The sequence below is a fragment of the Leucoraja erinacea genome, chromosome 19, assembly GCF_028641065.1.
Source record: "Leucoraja erinacea ecotype New England chromosome 19, Leri_hhj_1, whole genome shotgun sequence".
NCBI classification, from domain to species: Eukaryota; Metazoa; Chordata; class Chondrichthyes; order Rajiformes; family Rajidae; genus Leucoraja; species Leucoraja erinaceus.
The window spans coordinates 32302052-32318613 of record NC_073395.1 but is presented as its reverse complement, the minus strand read 5'-3'; the positions used below and the strand labels follow the sequence as shown (position 1 = coordinate 32318613).

General features: G+C 44.5%; 1 protein-coding gene across 1 annotated transcript in view; it reads right to left on the bottom strand.

Annotated features, from left to right (window-relative positions):
* ppfia2 (PTPRF interacting protein alpha 2) overlaps nt 1-16562 on the bottom strand; it is a 281508-nt gene that overhangs the window by 182715 nt on the left and 82231 nt on the right.

Genomic DNA, 16562 nt, shown 5'->3' with positions numbered 1-16562 from the left:
CCATGGGAATCTGTGGGTTTGTAGTAGATGTTGGTCAGTAGTCTGTTACCTGCGATGGAGATGGTGAGGTCTGGAAACGGTAGAGAGATGTCAGAAATGGTCCAGGTGAATTTGAGTGCCGGATGGAAGTTAGTGGTGAAATGGTTGGTGTCAGTGAGTTCTGCATGGGTGCAGGAGGTAGCACCAATGCAGTCATCAATGTAGCGGAGGTAGAGTTCGGGGATAGGATAGTTCGACGTACACTACAAAGAGGCAGGCATAGCTGGGGCCCATGTGCGTGCCCATTGCTACGCCTTGGATTTGGAGGAAATGAGAAGAGTCAAGGAAAAAGTTGTTGAGGGTAAAGACCAGCTCCGCTAGGCGGAGGAGAGTATTAGTAGATGGGGATTGGTTGGTTCTGCAGTCAAGGAAGAAACGGAAGAATTTAAGACCCTCCTGGTTGGGGATGGATGTGGAGAGTGACTGGACATCCATAGTGAAGATGAGGGGTGGGAAACAGAAGTCATGAAGGAGTCAAAGAGCATGGGAGGTGTCTTGGACATAAGATAGGGAGGGATTTGACCTGGGGGGATACGATGGAGTCGAGGTGAGTGGAAATAACTTTGGTGGGACAAGAACAAGCAGAAACAATGGGTCTGTCAGGACAATCAGAATTGTGGATTTTGGGGAGAAGATAAAATCGGGTCGTGTGGGGCTGAGGAACGATGAGGTTGGAGGCTTGGGAGGGCAGGGAGCCGGAAGCGATGAAGCCAGTGATGGTGCTTGAGATAATGGCCTGGTGCTCGTCTGGGGGGGTCATGGTCCATGGATAAGTAGGAGGAGGCGCCTGGCCTCAGAGCGGTAGAGGACTGCGCGCCAGACTACTACGGCACCTCCCTTGTCGCCAGATTTGATCACCCAGTCGGGGTTGTTGCAGAGTGAGCGAAGGGCTGTACGTTCGGGGGGGGGGGGGGGGGGGGAGAGGTTAGAGTGAGAAAGGGGAGTGGAAAAGTTGAGGCAGCTGATGGCTTGCCGGCAGTTTATAATGAAAAGGTCTAAAACAGGTAGATGGCCGTGAAGGGGAGTCCAAGAGGACGGGGTCCATTGGAGACGGGAGAAGCGGGCATCACTAGGGGGTGAGGACTCCTTCCCATGGAAAAATGGTTGGATGTGGAGGCGACGGAAGAAGAGCTCCACATCATGGCGGGCACTGAACTCATTGAGGTGGGGTTGGATAGGAACAAAGGTGAGGCCTCTGTTGAGGACAGACCGTTCAGAGAGGGGGAGGTCAGGAGGGATGGTGAACACATGGCTAGGATATGGGTTGGGGCCGGAGGAAGGCAGGTGAGTAGAGATCGAGGCAATGTCTGGTAGGGGGGAGGAGGGTGGTCAGGGAGGAGGCGGTTATGAGGACTATAGTGTGGATGGGCAGTAGCTGGGGTCACATGATACAAGGGGAAAAGAGAAGAACCAGTGGAACCCCCACTGAGTTCCAGAGATGGCTAAGGCTAATCTATGTTACTCCATTAACACAGAAAATTCATTCTAATTTGACAGAAATTCAAAGGAATCATCAGATGGACAGACAATTCTCATACATATTACAATTACAATTAAACGTCATAATTTGTAAAACTATATTCTCAAGAAGCTAAGCCATGGTGCTTTTGCCTTATTTTAGCTCATTGGCTTTTGTAAAATCAGTTTTGTACATTGGTTTATCAGTTCTTGAAATTCAAAATTGCAGACGTTGTATATTTAGAGAAAAATATATTACTTCTCAGTTTACTGATGCAGTTTGATTCACATTCAAATTATTTTCAATACAATGCACTTTTATACAAGGTTTATTTAATTAATGTTTAATATTATCATACTTTTTTTGTCAGGTTGACTTGACAGGCAACAGAAGGTTTTACTGAGTAAATCACAGGAAAATTGCTCAACTATCCAGATGGTATTAGTCAGTGTTTTGGACTGAATCATCAGTCTTTGCAAATCTCTGCACAAGAGAACCTAATGTGACAGAAACGGCTTTTGCTTTCCTATGCTGCATCATGACATTGGCTTCATTCTTTCCATCATTGAAAAAAAGGATGAAAGGCTGATGATACTAACATGTGGAGCAGAACGAAGGAAGCAGTGAAGTAGAAGATAAAGCTGATGAAGAGGTTGTGAGAAAAATAACAAAGAGATTGTGGAATAACACTGGGGTGGGTAAGGAGTGAGAAGGAGCTGCAAAGGGAAAAAGCACGTAAATTTAGGAAACATTTAAAATTTAGTGGCAAGTTTAGTGTTTGTTGTTACAGAAAGGGATCAGGATATGCCCTCAGTTCGTGAAAGGATAAGAGCATGCTGCTCTCTGAGTAAGCAGAGCCAAACCTCCAGATCAACAGTCATCAAATGAAACAGGAAAAGCAAACCAAATGTCATCAGTGGGAGGGTAGTATCTTGCAATAATTAAATCAGGAGGAAAACAATTCTACATGGATGGTTATCTAGATGTCAAATATTCCCTTTGGGAAAGGGAATGCAGTTATTTGAGTGTTAGCCAAGATCCCAAAATCTTCATGGATAGCTCCTATACTTTCCCACTGGACATGGAAATGGTAACACCATGTCTTTTCACTCAGTTGCTGAGCCGCTTCTGTAAATGTGTGATTAGACTGAATAACACCCATCTGATTCAAATGGAACAGGGCTTTTGACCCAAAAGGTTAACTGTGTTTCTCTTTCCATGATGCCTGACCTGCTGAGCATTTCCGGCATTTTCTATTGCATAACAATATTGTCAAGGCTCTAAAATACATCTTGCTGAGACTATATAGGCACAGAATGGATATGAATGCCATATACTAGTGAAATTCTAATAGATAGCCATTAGAAAACCACAGATAGGCTACGGGTTTCAAATGTCGCTACTAAGGTTTTTAAATAACACCTTGTTTTAAAAAAAATGGATCATTGAAATTGAACTTCAGATCAAACATTTGTGGTTTACTCTCCCTTAAAAAACTTTCAGTGCAAAGTCAGGGCAAAACTACTTTCACCCAACCCAAATCTTTAAATTACATTAAACATGAAAATAACAAAGAGTAAATAAACATTGCCGAATTTTATGGAATTCATCTGCTGTTCCTCTGAGAATTTGACTCAATTAACCACCTGTCAAGGTCAGCTGTTTAAAACAAATTAGGAATTTCCTGATACAAATAAGGCTGGAGAATTTTTTAATACATTTTTTTATTTTGGGGCAGCAGTTCTGGACTTTATCTACAGACCTGCAATTATTTTTAACGTCATTGTTCATGCTCCAGTCAAATTACCTCTACAGGCAGAGAGTGCACACAAATGTCAATTTGGTGCAGGATCACAAAAGTCCATTAATTTAAAAGCTAGTGAGTGGTGGGAGCTTTCCCTGAATAGGTATCAGATCTGTTAACCCTGCACTAGCAAATAGCATCATCATTTGCTGCTCCACAATAATTGGAGTTTTCCGTACAGTAGGTGTCAGATTCTGTCAACCCTGCAGTAGTAAACAGCACCTTGATTTGCTGCTCCACATATAGTTGGAGGTAGAACCATAGCTTTTATAAGCCTTCTGGGCATACAGTCGATAGCTAGAACCAACCCTATCAAGCAATCCCTAAGTGTGTCCTCTCCTCTTGATTCTGGCGATTTGGGGCTTCTCGGAGACTAATACTGAAGCTCCCATTATAACCAATTAATGGTAAACCTATGCTTAGAACCTGCCACACAACTCTTTTGCCACACGGATTGAAGTGAGTTCATGTCCAAATGACTCCACAGCATACATACTAGCAATTAATGACTGCTTATGAATAACTAGACCAGGGGGACCCGCTGGGTCCCGTCCCCTCAACGCGCGGTTGCGAGGGGGGGCGACCTTCGGCATCACACTCACTAACCATTATTATTAATTCGCTCCTTTTACCCCCATCCCCCGTCCTATCCACTCACGCATAACCCCTGGAGGGGGGGGGGGTGAGAGGGAGGGGGGGTTAGAGAGGGGGGAGAGGGAGGGGGTAGAGATTGAGGGGTGAGGGGGGCGGCGTCACAGGTGAGGGCTGGTTCCCAAACGCAATACTCCACCACTCACCCATAGCTCCCAATATTCACCACTCCCTCGAGGAGGGGGGCAGAGAGGGAGGGGGGGGGGGGGGGGGGGGGGGCAGAAAGGGGGAGGCAGGGTTAGAGAGGAATGGGGGGCAGAGAGGAAGGGGGGGGGCTGAGAGGGAGGCGGGGCAGAGAGGAAGGGCTCCGCTCCCCCCCTCTCCCCCCCCCCCTCCCCCACCCCCCCCCCCCCCCCCCCCCTCTCTCCTTAAATGCCTATTTCTTTTACCTTGATTACAGTTTCTAAAATCTCTTCTGGGCAGAGGTGATTTGTACGAGAGGGATGAGTTATACTTAAATTGGAGTGGAACCAATAACCTAGCAGGCAGGTTTGCTGGGGCTGCATGTGTGGGTTTAAATTAAATTGTCAAGGGTGGAGGATCCAATGCAGGAGCAAGGCAAGTGAGAGGCTGGAAGTCCGTATGGATGGTGATGAAAAAAAGTTCAGTGGTCAGAATAGGCAGGTGCATGGCATGGAGCGGGGAAGGACTGTTGGATTGAATTGCATTTAGTTTAATGCAAGAGGACTGACAGGTAAGGCAGATGATTCAGGGTGTGGATAAAACGTGCAACTGGGATGATGAAACCGTCGCAGAAACCTGATTAAGAGAGCGACAGGGACTAGCAGCTTAATGTTTCATGTTCAGATGCTACAGGAGATATGGAGGTTGGGGAAAAAGAGGTGGTGTTTTATTGATTAAGGAGGATGTCACAGTAGCAGTCCGAAATGACATTACTGATGGTTCTTCCAGTGAACATGATCACCATGTTCAAACTGTACTACAAGATATGGAGCAAAAGCAGGAACAGGATACTCATTCTGGATGATCAGTCATGATCATATTAAATGGCAATGCTGGCGAATGGCCTACTCTTGCACCTATTTTCTATGTTTCCACGTTTCAGGGAAGGAAAATTTCATTCTCATTGAGTCTGTCCTATGCAGCAAAGTGGTTGACTTCTAATTGCCTGAGGAAATGACTTAGTAAACCATTCAATTCGGCTTGGGCAATGTGCTGGCATCACCAGTGATGATCATATTCTATGGATGAAAGCATTAAAAAAAAAAAAAAGAGAACCACAAAGTCTGTAATGAATATATCGCCAACAATAGTTAACTAAAGAAGTGTAAGTCTGATTGAGATCCAAAAGATAACAATTCCACTGGTGCCAGGTTTTTGACGGATGTAATGAACAAATACAAGGTATATGCGTTCAAGCAAAATGGATGCTGTCTATGGCACAGTATGCAGGAAGTGATGCAGAAAATAAATAAGATAAGCATGTATTTTTGATCACCAAATTATAGGAGATTTGTAAAAGCAGCATGAAGGATAGTGAAGGAGAATTACAGCTGTAAGGAAAGTTTGGCTATGTTGGATTGTTATCCTTGTAACAGATTGGTGACCACCAGGTGGCGCACATAATGGCCGCCTCGCCGACAGGCTGTCTCGTCCTTTCTCTGTTTTTATTATTTTAAGAATGTCTTAAATATGTTTTAATGTTTCTTGGTATGTTTTATGTGGAGGGTGGGCGGGGTCCGAAGGAAACCTTTTTCAGCCACTTACCTCGACGGAGAAGCAATTTTTTCCCGTGTCGCATCTTCGTCTCTCCCTGCGGCCTACATCGTGGAGTGATGCGGCCTTTCCTGGGGATTGGCCCGGAGCTTCAAGTCGCGGGCGCAGTGTGGACTTACCAGCGCGGAGCGGGCGATCCTTTGTCGAGCATCGCCAGCGAAAGCACTCCGACCGTGGGGCCTGTGGACTTTAACACCGTGAAGCCGCGTTCTCCGTTAAGAAGAGGCTGACTGTCACTACAAATTAGTTGGCCATAACTTCATTCTCAGAAACTCCGTAAGGATTCTGAATCAAATAAAAAAATTCTTTGGATTGGTAAATATCTCAGTGTACACCCCTATAGTACACAACCACTTGTTCAAACCGGCACTGATGGATAGAGTGTTTCTGGACCGGAGGGGGAAGGGGCTGTGTTGTATTGATGATCTCCACATAGATAATAAATTTGCCTCATTTTTTCAGCTCCAAACTAAATATCGCCTTCCTCAACAACACTTCTATCGCTACCTTCAAGTCAGGCATTTTGTACGGGAGCGTATCCCAGAATTCATAGTGAAACCAAAAAGTCACATTCTTTATGATCTACTTCTCTCACAGCCTGACTCTAAACATTTGATCTCCCGCTTTGTCAATGCCTTTATGACACCAGTTGAAGCCGGTCATCTCAGGGAGGCCTGGGCTGCAGAATTGGGCCCTCCTGTGTCAAATGAACTGTGGGAGGAAGGTTTGTCCGGTATACAGAACCGCTCTATTAGTTCTAGATACAGATTAATTCAATCTAAAGTCTTGCATAGACTACATTATTCTAAAACAAACTTAACAAGATTTTTGAATCGGGTTTCCTCCATGTGTGACAGATGTGGTACTGCACAAGGATCACTATCACATTTATTCTGGCACTGTCCAGTATTAAGTAATTTCTGGAGTGACATATTTAACTGTCTTTCCAAACAATGTCGAATAAATATTCCGCCTGATTGTAATCTGGCTATTTTTGGTTGCTCTGACAATACAAGGGCCCTTCCTTCCCACCAGAAGCAGATTCTTAGAGCAGGTATGGTTGCAGTTAAAAAAATAATATTACTGAATTGGAAGTCTCCACTCTGCCCATGTTTCAAGAGGTGGCTCAACAAAATGCTTTCTATTGCTAAGATGGAACAGATTCGTTTTAACAAAGGGAATTCACAAAATTATTTTTTGAAGGTGTGGAAACCATTTTTGATATTGCTTGATGAGGCATAACTGTCTGATTTGTTTATTTTGCTGCTGTGCTATGTCTTTAATCTGAGCGAACTTTGATCTTGCCCTCTGACTGATATTCTAGCTGCCCTCCACTCGTTTTTTTTTGTTTTTTTTTTTTGTTTCTTTAATTGTTGTTTTTTTGTTCTCTACTGTGTGTTTGTTATGATAAAATTTGAAAAAAAATGAAGCAGTACAATAATTGTATAATTGTAGATGCCGAGCGATTTATCCGTGTACAATTGCTTCTAATAAAAATAAATTAAAAAAATAAAATAAAAAAAAAAAGAAGAAGCTGACTGTGTTCTGATCTGATCCATCCTGATGCCGGACTCTCCATCGTGAGGGCTTGAACATCGGACTGTCGGCAGCGGCAAACTAGGGAGGGTTCAAACGCCCGGACGACCAGGGGCGAACAAAGGAGGAAGTTGACTGAACTTTATTGCCTTCCATCACAGTGAGGAATGTTGATTCCACTGCGGTGGGTGTTTATGTTAAATTTTATTTTATGTGGCTGCATGTATTGTTGCTTTTCACTTAGCATGGCTGTATGGTAACTCAAATTTCACTGCACCTTAATTGGTTAAGTGACAATAAACGCAAACTTCAACGCGAACTTGAACGCGAGGGGAGATCTAGTTGAGATGCATAAAAATTGTGAGAGGGCCAGATACAGTGAATAGATACAGTGAATAGAACAATGATTCCCTGCTGCAATGTACATTTCAATATATATAGAAGAGCAACATAAAAAATGGAAATTCTCAAGGTTACATCACTGAATAACTGAGGGAAGCATGGTAGATATTGCAAAGGATCAGGTCACAATGTTCCAATTCTCTAGTTATGGGAGTTGGGACCATTCTTTTGATATGGTGGATGGTAAATTGTGCTAAAATCTGGCATGCTTGGGACTTTAGTGTGTCGGACTGGCAGGTGTTTGTGTCTACAATTAATACCACAACAGACTTCTATTCACTTTATCCTAGATGTTACACAGCAGCATAGTAACAGGTTACATTTCTCTGAAGAAGGGTCTTGACCCGAAATGTTACCCATTCCTTCTCTCCAGAGATGCTGTCTGTCCCGCTCAGTTTCTCCAGCTTTTTGTGTCTATCTTTGGTTTAAACCAGCATCTGCAGTTCCTTCCTTACATTTCTCTGCATTGTATTTCACCTGCATGGCGTCTGCCTGTGACTTTGTGAAGTTTGTTGCCATCTTCCCTCAATCATCTGCAACATTTCAAATAATTTCCAATACATTTAACTCGTGTTACAAATGATTCTCTAGCTCTGACTGAAGATAAGGATGTTTCCAGGCAAGCAAAGTTCCACTAGAAAAACATTGGAACTAGAGCACTCAGACTGGAAGAAGGGAGTGATCACCTCACAATATCCCAAAGCATAGTCTAGCTAATGACTGTTTTTTTAAAGTGAAGGGAAACAACATCAGTTAACTTGTGTAGGAAGGAACTGCTGATGCTGGTTTAAACCGAAGATAGACACAAAATGCTGGAGTAACTCAGCAGGACAGGCAGCATCCAGCATCTCTGGAGAGAAGGAATGGGTGACGTTTTCGGGTTTAGACCCTTCTTCAATGCTTAATGAAGTTCCACATCAGCAATATATTCTGCTACATTAGTAAGTAAAACAAAATTATTCATTGATTATTTTATTGGTGGCTTGAATTATAAAATTTACTAGACCAAGTGCAGACCTGTTGGGTCTGTATCTCCAACGGCGTTTGAAGGGGGGGGGGGGGGGGGGGGGGGGGGGGGGGGGCGGCATCACACTCACACTCACATTAATATACTAGAGCAAGTGCAGAACCGTTGGGGGGTTTCCCCAAGGGCGTTTGCGGGGGGGGGGGGGGGGGGGGGGGGGAGGGTACGGATCAAACTCACAGATTCACATTAACCAGGAGAGCTGGGTACACAGGTGGGGGAGGAGGGGTGGGAAGATGGGAGGGGAGAGGGAGGGGAGGAAAGAGGAAATGGGACAGATTTGGGAGGGAAAGAGAGCGGGGTAGGGGTGAGAGATGGGGGAGAGAGATGTGGGGGGGTGGGGAGGGAGGGGAGGGGGAGGATGGAAGGGGAGGAGGGATAGGGGGGAGGGGGAGAGGGGAGGGGGGAGGTAGAGATGGAAAGAGTGGGGGAAGGGAGAGAGGGAGGGAAAGAGGAGGAGGAGTGGGGAGAGGGGGAGGGGGAGGGGAGAGGGGATAGGGGAAGGGAAGAGTGGGGAGGGGGGGAGGGATAGAGGGGGGGGGGGGTGAGAGGAGAGGAAGGGGGGGTGGGGTAGAGATGGAAAGAAGGGTGGGGGGGAGAGGGAGGGGGAGAGGGAGAGGGGGAGGGAGGAGAGAGGGGAGGAGAGAAGGGGAGAGAGAAGGAAGAGTGGGGAGGGGAGGGAGGGGTAGAGGGGTAGAGGGGAGTGGTGGAAGAGGGACGGTGGAGTGGTGGAAGAGGGACAGAGGGGTAGGGGAGGGGGGGGGGCGGGGGGAAAGAGAGGGAAGGGGGGTGGGGTAGAGAGGGAAGGAGGGTTGGGGGAGAGAGGGATGGGTGGGAGAGGGAAAGGGTTGAGGAGAGGGAAACATAGAAACATAGAAATTAAGTGCAGGAATAGGCCATTCGGCCCTTCGAGCCTGCACCACCATTCAGTATGATCATGGCTGATCATCCAACTCAGTATCCTGTACCTGCCTTCACTCCATACCACCTGATCCCTTTAGCCAAAGGGCCACATCTAACTCCCTCTTAAATATAGCCAATGAACTGGCCTCAACTACCTTCTGTGCCAGTGAATTCCAGAGATTCACCACTCTCTGTGTGAAAAATGTTTTTCTCATCTCTGTCCTAAATGATTTCCCCCTTATCTTTAAACTGTGACCCCTTGTTCTGGACTTCCCCAACATCTGGAACAATCTTCCTGCATCTAGCCTGTCCAACCCCTTAAAAATGTTGTACGTTTCTATAAGATCCCCCCTCAATCTTCTAAATTCTAGCGAGTACAAGCCAAGTCTATCCAGTCTTTCTTCATATGAAAGTCCTGACATCCCAGGAATCAGTCTGGTTAACCTTCTCTGTACTCCCTCTACGGCAAGAATGTCTTTGAGCATTGGGCATTGTGACATCACACAATGGAACATCACCATGGGCTGGGGCTCCTGCAAAGGCATATGTAAATGGATCCATTCCGATTGGACATCTGTGAGCATCGGGCATTGTGACATCACACGATGGAACGTTCACCAGGGGCTGGGGCTGGAGCTGCTTCTATGGGTGAGAAGCCAGTTTTTTTTTTGAAATATTGGGGGGGGGGGGGGGGGGGGGGGGGGGGGGGGGCGGGGGAGAAGGATTTGATTAAAAATGTGTATATAAACACGACGAAATGTAATCAGGAGTGGGTACTTAGAAAGAAAAGTGAAATCTCTACTGAAATGGAAAAGATCTCGGCGATTCTGCATCTGGTTTCGGCGTAGCAAGGAATCAAAGGAAGAAAGGCACCCGCAGCCGGCAGCCGGACACCGGATGCCGGACGGCGGCAGGCACAGTTTTATATATTAAGATAGATAGATGGCCAAGAAATTCTATACTGACAGGCCAGAGTAGTGGTATATCAACAAAAACTTAAGTGTGGATCAAGTTTCATAGGAAATTCTTTGCAGTTGAAAATGTGCTGCCTAAGACACGGTTAAGGAGAAAGGAAAAGAGATGGTGGCCAAGGATCAGGGCTTGGCAGTATACTAATAATCAGTGAGCTCGGTCAGGACTGGGGACAGGTTGTAATTATGTAGGTGAGGTGAGGAGTGAGTATGAAGATCCGGTAAGTACCTAAAAGAACTTTCAATTGCAGATGCTCGTCGACTTACAATGCTTCGACTTACAATATCTTGACTTTACGATGGTGCAAAAGCATTATATATTCAGTAGAAAGCATACGTCAATTTTTGAATTTTGATCTTTTCCCGGGCTAGCGACATACAGTACGATATTCTCTCGATTGGGATCGAAGTGATCGACGTGATCTCTAGTAATTGACATCCATTTCTTCCGTAAAGATGTCGGAAGAAATAGACGACAATTATGAGAGATTTGCAAAAACTGACAGGCAGATACAGGCAGGCACGGAACTCGCTATCAAAATATGGAGGGGACCGGGGGACAGGAGGGCCACCATTTTTTGGCGGCCACGCGCGCATGCGCACACTCACACACACATGCGCGAGGCTTCGGAGGCTCAATCCAGCGCTAAATGCAGCTCAACTCTGCCTGTCTCACCGGGTTAACCAACAGCCCTGCCTGGACTGACGAACACCAGCGCTGCTTCTCCGCACTGGCCATATTTCCCACAATCCCAGGCAGGTTCACCTGACGGGACAGGCAATGTTCAGCTGGGTTTAGCACTGCTTCTCTGTGCTGGCAGTGGGCTTGGGGGTACAGCTCGCATATGACTCCTGACGTCTCTGGCCAACCGTGGGCGGGGGGGGATACTCGGGTGGGGATGGAACAGAGCCGGCCGGGATCGATCCTGGCTGCAGATGAGGCGCAGGTCGATGCCACTTCTCCCTCCTCCAATCACTGCACTCTATCCTCAGTCCCACCCCCTCCCCCCACTCCTCCCTCCTCCAATCATCACGCTGAATCATCATGTCCCGCCCTCATTGCCTGCTGACCGACGTCGCTCTCGTCCAATCGGCGCGCACGAACAGCAGTCCCACCTCCACTGTCTCGCGGAAAGTGGAGATTTTAAAATCCGGATTACAAAAACATGGGTGGGGATGTCCCCCACCTCTCAAAAACATGGGGGGGGGCGTGTCCCCTCCCCCCCCCCCCCCCCCCCCCCCCCCCCCCCCGCCCGAGTTTTCCACCCCTGGATACAGGATGCTCTTGCCTGCTATAGGGAAATATATAATGAAAGGAAACAAACTGTGCACTCAAAACTTGATATCTTCCTGAAGAACACTATGCCAGCTAAACAATCAAGTGTCGAAGCCCCAGTGCCTTCTCCCACTATTCTCGAGCCTTATCAGAAGAGAGAGAATGTTTGGTAGGTTAGGTGTATTAAATGCATTTTCGACTAACGATTTTTTGATTTCCGATGGGTTTATCGGAACGTAACCCCATCGTAAGTTGAGGAGCACCTGGCATTGTGCTAATAAGAACTACAGAAGTATCCGGGAATGTTTGCTCCCAGGACAACAGTTTCCCTAAAAAATGTTACAAACTAATATTGCAAAAGCAAGGATTTCAATGTTACATTGCAAATTAATCATCTTTCACATCTCAAATATTCTTGAGCAGAAGGAAAATACTCATCAGCTATTGTGTCTGCATACTACCAGGAAGTAAACTACTTCATCAAGACTGTTGTGTAATTTGGCTTGTTATATAATATCTCATGTACCCAGAAAATGATTATAGCTGCTTTAAGATTATAACTATTGAGGTATTTCATCATGTTGATAAAATCTTCCACGTCCCTGATATTCTAAAACAAATGAATCTCATAGGATACATGGAACATATGTTATCCTGCACAAACAGGGTAGGCTGTCTTGCAAGCTGAAGATAGCAACAAAATGCTGGAGTAACTCAGCCGGACAGGCAGCATCTCTGGAGAGAAAGAATGTGTGGCATTTCGAGTCAAGACCCTTCTTACAAGCTAAATGTTGTACAAGGTAATCCAATCCAACTCAGACAACCAAGTGTATTGATACACATATATGCTTTTTATGAGGCCAACATTCAGATTAGCAATACCTGTCCCTATACCTTCCCCTTCGACTCTGTTCAAGGACCCCGACAGATTTGTTAGGAGAAACATAGGTTCACTTGCACCTCCTCCAACCTCATCCACTGTATCCGCTGTTCCAGGTGTGGACTCCTGTATATCGGCGAGACCAAGCGCAGGCTCCTAATCTACCTGATCTCCCGGTTGTTCAACACTTTAACTCCCATTCCCACACTGACTCTTCTGCCCTGGGCCTCCTCCATTGTCATAGTGAGGCCCAGCGCAAATTGGAGGGACAGCACCTCATGTTTCGATTGGGTAGCTTACACCCCAGCGATATGAACATTGACCTCTAACTTCAAGTAACCCTTGCTTTCCCTCTCAATCCATCCCTTCCCAGTTCACCGACCAGTCTTACTGTCTCCGACTACATTTTATCTGTTTACTTTGCTGTTACCTTCTCCAAACTAACAATGATCTATTCTACATTTTCCTTGATCTCCATTCCCTTCATCGTTTTCACACCTTACGCTTTCTTATCTATACATTTGCTTATCTAAGTACAGCCCACTCTCCTGACATCAATCTGAAGTAGGGTCTCGACCTGAAACGTCACCCATTCCTTCTCTCCAGAGATGCTGCCTGTTCCGCTGAGTTACTCCGATATTTTGTGTCTATATTCCAATAAGCACATTTTTTTTAATGATTTTTCTTCCTCGTGCAAGTAACATCCATAAAGACAGATGCTTTTCTGTACTTCCTTTTGAGATGAGCAACCTTCATTCAGCCAGGTACAGAATCCAAGTTTTTTCCTTTGATTTTGCCAAGAATCGTGATGCATTCCAAACATGGAACTCTTTGATGGAAAGATCAATTGAAAATTTTATAATTGTTGCCAAAAGCATGAAAATAGACAATATTCCAAATGCAGTTGCAGAAAATATTAGCCCATGCTTGATAGATACTGTTCTTTAGTGCTAATTTTCATCATACATGTTTGTATGTTTAGCTTGGCCATTGGCCATGCCATTGATAATCAAGTGAAGGTAAATTTCATCTCCTTCTGGTATATCTGCTTATGCCAGATACTGTTCACCATGGTACCTTGTCCCAGATAATTCCACAACCATGTGCTGTCAATGACTGAACTACTATTTCTCTGTCTGAATGAAGAGCAAGTGCAGTGGAGTGTTTTGGAGAATCTTCAGGCCTTTGGTTCACACAAATAGCACTTAACAAGTGTCATCTCTTTGTCAACATTTTCTGACAAATGATGTCCAACTAACTATGACATAGTTGTGAAGCATGCAACAGATAATGACGAAATACGAGACTCTCTAGCTGAACCCACATCAATCCAGGCAAAGGAATTGCATCTCATCAGACCTGATTGTACTCCTCACACAGCTCGGGTTGGCTCCTTGCCTCTAGTTACAAATAAGATCCGAAATCAAATATGATCAGGAGTAAGGAGAGGATGTGATAAGGAGACAACTGGAAACAAGTACCTTACCATGAGGACTTTCATTTCATGACTGCATAAACGCTGCATTGTTCAAAATGTATCGCTTTTGTGATTTGTGTAGACCACATGGGTGACATCACTCATGCTCAGAATTTTCAGGAAGCTGACAACCTTGGCAAGTCCACGTGTCTATGCTTGCTCTTCTCTTGTTAAGTAGAAGATGAAATGCATTTTTCTTGAGTAGATACCATTAGTGACATCCATGATATAGCGATTAGCTATAAGGTTTAATATATTACATCATTTAAATCATGTGATGCTACAAACATGAATTATTTAAAAATCAATTTTAAGATAACAGTGACATTAACTTTGGTTAGCAGAGTGATTTCAGCAAAGTTACCTGACCAAATGCTTGCGGTGGTTGACACATTTTGAGTACCAATGTGTAGGATGGGTCTCAACCCGAAATGTCAGTCTGAAGAAGAATCTCGACATGAAATGTCACCCATTCCTTCTCTCCAGCGATGCTGCCTGTCCCGCTAAGTTACTCCAGCTTTTTGTGTCTATCTTTGAGTACGAATGTCTTGGAAAACTTTAGATTCTTGGAGGCGAGGTGGGAACATGTTTCCTGTGCTTCTTTTGGAAAGTACAGAAATATTGCCCGTAAAAACACTGCTGATAGCTCCTTTACTGTGAGAGGCACATGCAGTTTCCCAAATTGGAAAAATATCTTGCACTTTCAGATGAGTTGAGGTTGCACAAAATATTGTAAAATGATTTGCATCATCTTTGCAAATTCTACCCGAAGCATTTCCTGTACTTCATAAGCAGGAAAGTGCCAGGAAAAAACAGAATAATGTTTGATATTTTCACTATAAATGGCTGATTAATAAATGTGACTGATTTATCTCTGTGCATCAGAACTCATCAAAGAGCAAGTACTCAGGTTCACCATTTCAGAATTTAATAGTTATTCATAACAAAGTTTGATATACTCAAATTGCCCTGGTGAGACCCCAACATGCAACACCTCACACTTATCTGCATTAAATTCCATAAACTCCATTCCACTGTTCATTTGCCCAATTAATCAAGATCCTGCTGTAACCTTTGCTAACCATCTTCACTACAATGTAACACTACCCACTTTAGTGTCATCTGCAAACTTACTTATCATGCCTTGTACATTCTCATTGAAATCATTGATATAAACTACAAACCACAATGGGCCCAGCCCTGATCCTTGAGACACACCATTAGCCACAGGCTTCTAGTCTGAAAACCAACCTTCCACAATCACCCTCTGTTTCCTTCCATCAAGCTAATTTTCTATCCAATTGGCTCATCCCGAGCAATCTAACCTTCCAGAGCAGCCTATCAGGAGGAACCTTTTGAAATACCTTACAGAAAGTCACAATGTATGCAGTTCTGTCTTCATCAACCATTTTTGTTACTTTTTCAAAAAACTCAGAATCATGAGTCTTCCACATACAAAATCATGCTGATTATTCCTAATCCCCCCTTGTCTATTTAAATGTGTGCATATTTTAACCCTCAGAATTCTCCAGTAACTTTCTGACCACAGATGTCACACTCACTGCCTTACAGTTCCCAGGCTTCTCCTTGCAGCCCTTCTTAATTAGAGGCACAACATTTGCCACCCAACTGCTCAATTAGAAATACCAGCATTGATTTTAAATGGTATTGTCTCAGAGCGTGTTCGACTTTTTGGTGAAACACTGTCATTTGTTTGGCAAAGCTGTTTGTCATTCCCAACAATTTTCGTCTTTCCTTCACTCCCAGAGACATTGTTGGAATATTATTCCACATTTTCAATTTACCCTATTCCTCTACACAAGGTTCCATTGTTTACATGCAAGCTTGCTCAGTGAGTTTTGGAAATCTAAGAATATGGCATATTGCCAAGATGAGTTCCATTTTCAACCATACAGAGTGCAATTGCAGCATAGATTGTTGGACATAATGATATAACCAGTGCCTAATAAATGTCATTGATCATTTATGACACCTCAAACAAACCAACAGCCATGAAACCTCAGTGTGTGGTGGGACATTTGAAAATCCGATTGAAATTTTGATTGTGAGAAACTATTGTTGGAGATACATTGCATGTAAAAGGATCCAATATAGATGTGCAGTTGTTGGTAGATGGGTCTGTTAATGCATTCACTGATTTTGACCACACATGTGAAATCTGTGAACTTCTTTCTGCACTGAAAACTTAGAACATGAATCCTGGCATCTTCTTGCTGTGTGTATTACTTTGCTGTGCTAGAGCGCTCACAGGATTCCAGAGTTCTAAATCAACTGCTGCTATCTCTGAGGTGCAGAATGCTTATTCTCATTTCTGGATAGACTTCACAGTTATGAGTGATCCCAAATTTGTGTAATGACTTATGATAGCATTAATGGTAAAAT